The sequence below is a fragment of the Hyperoodon ampullatus genome (genome assembly GCF_949752795.1).
Source record: "Hyperoodon ampullatus genome assembly, chromosome: 3".
NCBI lineage: Eukaryota > Metazoa > Chordata > Mammalia > Artiodactyla > Ziphiidae > Hyperoodon > Hyperoodon ampullatus.
The window spans coordinates 162,888,394-162,894,993 of NC_136916.1; the positions used below are offsets into that span (position 1 = coordinate 162,888,394).

At 41.6% G+C, this 6,600-nt stretch overlaps 1 pseudogene across 1 annotated transcript; it reads right to left on the reverse strand.

Moving 5' to 3' along the window:
* Positions 1-236: 236 nt before the first annotated feature.
* On the reverse strand, positions 237-2,407 carry LOC307049671 (fascin-like; annotated as a pseudogene). The gene is made up of 2 exons: positions 2,322-2,407; positions 237-1,646 (listed from the first exon to the last, which is right to left on the reverse strand). The product of its transcript is annotated as a fascin-like (transcript).
* Positions 2,408-6,600: the final 4,193 nt, after the last annotated feature.

Genomic DNA, 6,600 nt, shown 5'->3' on the forward strand with positions numbered 1-6,600 from the left:
TACACATCCGCCACTCCCAGGGGCTCGGGAAGGCCTCCCAGCCCTCCACTTCTCCTTGGCCTCTACAGGGAAATAAGTCTCAGAGTCATCTGAGGTCAGAAGAAAGAAGTTCTAGCCTCTCTCAGGGCAGAGAAGAGAGGACAGAGGGATCTCAAATCCCTTCAAGGACCGGGTCAGAGCCACTGACCAGCCCGGGGGGAGACCACATGGGACAACAGGTGAGGGCACCGTTTTCTCTAGGTTTCCAGTTTGAAAATTAAGGGGCTCCGGCCACAGCGGAGCCCACCTGGAGCAGAGCGAACAAAGAGGGGCCTGGGCAGGGAGGAGAAGTGGAAGCAGGAGGCGGGGCCTAGTACCCCCACAGTGTGTGTGATGTGGTCGACGGTGTCAGCACAGGCCCTCAGGGACCCTGCATGACTCTTCTTCAGGTAGTGTCTGCCCACCTTGATGACCAACTTGCTGTTGCAGAACTCGAAGAGGAAGTCCACTGGGGTGTCACTGCTCCTGGTGACCCAGGAGGTGTTACCCACCATCAAGTACTTGCCCGTGGAGGCTTTGATGTTGTAGGCACCGTCTCTGAACTCCAGCGGGAAGACGTCTTAGCTGGAGTGGCTGGCATCCAGGATACCCGTGACCTTGTGGCAGGCAGTGAAGCCATGGTCCCCACAGAACTCGATCATGAGGCTGTTGATCAGTTTCATGAAGAAGAGCTCCGAGTCCACTGCTGTCTCCACCAAGGCTGTCACAAGATTGCCGTTGGACGCATGCAGTATAATCCTCTGATCATGCCACTCGATGTCAAAATAGCAGACGTTGTCCTTGGTGGAGGAGGTGGACTGACACCCCTGGTCGCTGTCAGTACTTGCTCGAGTGGGTGCAGAAGGCGTGCTTTTTGGTATAGTGGTCGATCTCCAGCTGGAAATTCTGTTGGTTGGTCTCTTCGTCCTGATTGGCTGGCAGGTCCATAGCCTGGCTCGTGGACATGTTCCTCTCGTTGGTCCCCTGCAGCATGACCTGGGCGCAGCTCTGCTCCAGGGCGAAGAGCTCGTCCTTCCCCACCTTGGTGGCCTTGCCCCGATGGCACCTTGCAGTCGCAGAAAACCACCTTGCCGGAGCAGAACTCGAGCGCATAGCTGGTGGTGGGCTCTGGGTCCCAGTTGTAGCGCTGGTCCTGGAGGGCCAGCGTGATGAGCTAGTTGACGCCCCAGGGCATGTCACGGTCCACTGTGATCTTTTCCGCCAGCCGCGCGCTCAGGTGCTCATAGCTCTTGCAGGCCACGCTGCAGATGTTGACCTGCGGGTGCATGGCCATGTGCACGCTCCACTTCTCGGCCAGTGAAGTGGTCCGAGCAAAGCGCGACAGGCGGTCCTCAGTGCCAGCAAAGTAGAGCCGGTGCCCTTCGGACGGCAGAGACCTGCAGCCGTCGTCGTCATGCATCATGATGGTAAAGTGCTGGGCACCTCGTGTTCGCAGGTTACGTTGCCATCCTTCTCCACCGCCAGGTAGCTGACCGCTGCCCAACTCATCAGGCGGCTGCACCAGCATCTGCATCTGCATCTTCTTCAGGCTGCTGGCCCACTGGTTCATTTTGAACCCGAACATCTCGGCCGTCAGGTACTTGTTGCTGCAGTTAATGAGACCGGATCTGCGGGGCCTCGGTCATGCAGTTGTCAGTCACGATGGCGGCGAACCCAAGGCCCGTGCAGCCAGGGAGGTCGGTGGCAGGTTCTCGCGGCGGCCCCCCACTCCTTTGTTCAGCTACCTTGGCCGTGCGTGCACCCTCAGCAGTGCTCTACAATCACCATGATTTTTTGACATAATATTAAAAAGAATAAAAATGTCCAGTGGAAAGAAAGCTAAAAATTGACTACATAAGTTCTAACAATGGTCAAAAAGGAATACAGAAATATGAGTCAATATGTTTTCATGGGCTTTAAATCTGGGTTTAAATATTAATTAATTAATCTCTTCCTTCATTCCACAAGCTGAAATAAACTGCAAGGGATATACCTACATAGAATCAACTTGTCAAATTAAAGAAAAACACAATGTAATATTTATTCCAAATCAAAAGAAGTTTGATCAGTGATGAGAGAAATGAGAACGTTAAAGCTATGATGAGTGGTTTAAGTATATCCTTCATAAAGTTCCATAGTTAAATTGTGCCAGGAATATTTTCAGACGCAAATAATAGAAAACCCCACCCAGAATGACTTAAGCAATAGCGGTGCTTAATTATCTTAAATAAAAGGAAGTCTGGAGATAGGCAATCATCTAGAGATGATACAGCTCAATAATTTTACCAAGGACATTCTTCTACCCCGTTGTCTGAAGCTGGTTACTTTTCTTGACTGTAGGCATATTGAAATGTGGTTTCCAGATGGCTGCAACACCTCCAGACATCATGATTGTATTCAAAGTAAATAATCATGAGAGATGCTGATAAAAATGGGTTTTTCCTCAGGTGGTTTTCTTTCTCTTTTTTTCCAACAAAAGGAGAAAAATAATTCCAAGAAGTTTTTTTCAGAAAACTTTTTCTTAATTTCAATAGTAAGAAATGGGTGATAGGGCCACTGCTGAATGAAAAAGCGGATATCCGACAAAGAAGAAAGTAGGCTTAGATAGTCATTACCAATCCCTGGAGGTGTGCAAATAACAGAGTGGCGTGCTTTAGCTGGGAAGAATGGGTAGTATGTCTACTGGTTAAGAACCAGACTGTGTGCAGCATAAACCTATAACATTAATGTAGTACTTGGTGGATAGTATATGATGATAAAATAATAAATTAATATGTGAATATAAGCAAACTCTATGATGCTGAAACACACCTACTAAATCAACAGAAGTAAGTTAAGATGGTGGTGTCCACCCATTCATTCATTTATTCATCCATTTAGCAGCTCATTACTGAGTGTTTATATCAGGCACTATGCTAAGTCCTAGGTATATATTAATCAGTGAAATAATCTTTGCCCTGGTAAAGCTGAAATTTAATGGTTGATCTAGTAAAAACTGTTTAAACTCTGGGAAATCAAGTGTACTTAAATATCACTGGTAGTATTTAAAATAAGTTGTTGCAGTTTCCTCAGAGATAAATCTTGAAACGCTTAACATCTGTAAAACTGTAGGGTCAATCCTGTGAATGTACTTCCATTTCTCAAATTTATTTTTTTTTTCTGAAATATCTGACAATTTAATGAAACACTAGAAACAACCAGAAACCTAACAGTAAGTGAACAGTTTATTAAGCTGTGCTTTATTCATGCAATATGGCTATTGAAATTATGAGGTTTAGGGCAATAAGCTTATATAGAAATGTATGTATACAATAAGTGAAAAAGCAGATCAAATAAAAATATGTCAAAACTAAATACAATCTTCCTTAGCGTTCATAGATTTGAGAACTCCTCCTTCTTTTGCATTACCTAGGAATGTCTCCTCTTCCTTAGTGGACCATTATCAATCTGCTAGGAAATCTTCCCTGATCCTTCCCCTACTCAATTAATTGATTTCTATCTTAGCATTAACAACCTTTTCATTAATTCCTATTTTATATGTATTGTAACATAGAATTAGTTATGCCTGTTTCTCTCGGAGTTGTCAACACCTCTTTAAAGGAAGAAGCACTCTGTCATTCATCTCTATATTGTTGAGACCTGAGACATGACATTTCATTCTTGTGTCCTCAATATCTACAAATATGTTTGTCACAGAGAAGATGCTCAAAGAATGTTTGCTGAATGAAGCCAGCAAGTGCTCAATAAACACTAGCTGAATGAGTGGATGGATTCTCATAGAATTTCTGTCATACTGATGATCAGAATTGTATTCCAAATTGTTTGATAAAAATCCATGTTCATTAAATGTTTTTTTTACTGGAGAACATGTAACACTGACTATTTTACATATGGGATGTTTTTACAATGTGAAATCTAATAAAATGTGTACAGAATTTTGAAGATCTATTTTTTATTTTATTTATTTATTTAGTTGTGGTACGCGGGCCTCTCACTGCTGTGGCCTCTCCCGCTGCGGAGCACAGGCTCCGGACACGCAGGCTTAGCAGCCATGGCTCACGGGTCCAGCCACTCTGCAGTATGTGGGATCTTCCTGGACCGGGGCATGAACCTGTGTCCCTTGCATCGGCAGGCGGACTCTCAACCACTGCACCACCAGGGAAGCCCTGAAGATCTATTTTTTAAATGGCAGCTCCCTATGGCTCAGTTAACTTACCTGAACCTTCATGTGTAGCCTACCGAACTCAATATTGCACCTGACTCAGCTTTGCTTGATTAAGCCTGCTACACATTTGGCCAGACTGATACTGTTGATGTAGCTCATTATCCTTAAATAACTACATGAATTCTTCTCTAGTTTAAGATCCAAGATAACTGTACACTTGTTTTTTGTTTTGCATCTACATGAAAACAGAATGGGGTGGGGGGACTGTGGTTACATATACAATGAAATAAGAGAAAAGGGTCTTACCCACTTTTATTATTTCCCTTTCAACAGATTACCAAAAAGTAGCATTCACTGATTTTATAATGTTACATACATTTCAAGAGGGTTATTTTATTTAAAAATACTGAAGGCAAAGTCTTCCGACTCTTCCACTTGAATTAACACCAGGCTTAAACAAAGGAAAGAGCACCAAATGAGTGGTTCAAATAAGAATGTGTACATACAAGTTCTGCTAGAGTGTCTGAATTTAACCTAAAATATCCTGGATCTCTATTCCAAAGTTTTAATTAAAGTGCCTGAGTATTTCTATTTTTTTTCTTTCTTTTGTGGAGGTTTTAATATTTTATCCAATAGAGCCAGCTATCAAGATTGCTTTAAAAGCTGCTGACAAAGATAGACAGAAATAGAAGGTCTTTGATGTCAAATATACAGTACTATTTTCATTACATGTGTTTCTACAAATCTCCATGAAAAATCAAGTTTAGACTCCTTTTAAGGACAGGAGGTATCTGTGTGTGTGTGTGTATACTGGTTGGGGGGATATGGGGGAGTGATATGAAAGGATACAATGCAAAACAAAAGAATTCTATCTCCTTTCTCTTAGCCAAATAGTTTAGGTTTAACTGCCCTTGTTTTTGTTGGACCTGAATAGAAAAATGCCGTATTTTAATCTTCTTTTCCAAAACATACAGTCTTATGGAAATTTAAGTCAACAGCTGTTCAACTGTCAAGTCACAAGCTAAATTCAAGTCTGAGAAAAGAAGAAATTCTGTTTAAATGAAAGCTTATTTGAATGAAGGCCATGGGTTTTAGCATTTGTGTTTGAAAAAATTTTAAATTTTTACTAAAGTAAAGGATCTTTTGCTAGAATGACCTTTCTTTGTTGAAAATGTTGGAAAATCAATATTCAACATGAAATCAGAAACTGAAGTGTGTCAACTGTAGGATCGCCAGGAGGTTGAGAGAATTGAACACCATCAACTCATGAACTCTTCAAGGTCAGAGGTTTGACCTAACACAATTTCTAGTATATAGAAAGTGGTCTAGAAAAATGCATGTTGGCATAGTGAACAAAAGGAGCAGTCAAAGAAATCAAGTAGTCAATTTTTCCCCCCATTTTCTAAAGGTCTTTTATAATTGAGTTCTACTTTAGAAAGATTAATGATAGTTGGCAGGGTATATAGTTGTGTGAAAGACAGGCGATTGTTTGAATGTTTTTTTAACAGTTCAGAAAATTAAGATATAAGCTCTTGGTCAAGAGTGGGGATAGCCTGTCTCATTGTGATACTGATTAATGGGTTTATTTTTTCTTCATATATGATAAAAATCTGGGTTCATATGTGTTGTGCTTGAAAAGGTATGATAATGTAATTTTTTCCCAAAGTAGACTCTCTGGCTGCAACTCTCTGCCTCCTATAAATGTAATGACCTTGATGAAAAGATACTGATTTAAAGACCGGACATTAGATTTGCAGATGCAGAAAATCAATGGTATTAATATACTAAAACTTATTATGCTCTTACGATGATTCACACTAAAAAGACTTAGGGAGGACTAATATATAAATAAAATGGCAATGTATTAATTTATTACGGTGGTGGTTTCTCTAACCACCTTAATCCCAAATGTATATCATATAGACAGAGTTGGAACCTATTGGGACTATAGTCATTCCTGTTGAAAAAGTCAAACTATCAGGTCCCTACACTCAATAACACCATGCTCAAAGGGATTCTCCGCTCATCATTGGTCTCTTTTCTGTTTAAATTGGTCAATGCCTCAATGCTTAGTGGTTTTTTATCCTGTACTGTACATTGTTCTCCTCAGTGTTTCCTGGACTCAGCTATCTACCACACCTTTACCTCCAAAACTTTCCCACCGTAATCTCTAAAACTATCAATGTGGAATCATCAAAAAAGCCCTATCATTAGTTTCTTCACTTCTTTGCCATAAGTGAAGCTTGACTCTCAGCAGAAGATACCACTTTAACCTGTCCTCTTAAATGCTCGCTGCTTATTTTCCCACACCTGTACCCCTGGATGGTGAAGTAGTATTACTGTACTCTATACTCTCCTGTAGTAATGCTAGTAATAAGTCCTCTACTCTCTTGTAAAACTAGCGCACACACACACAC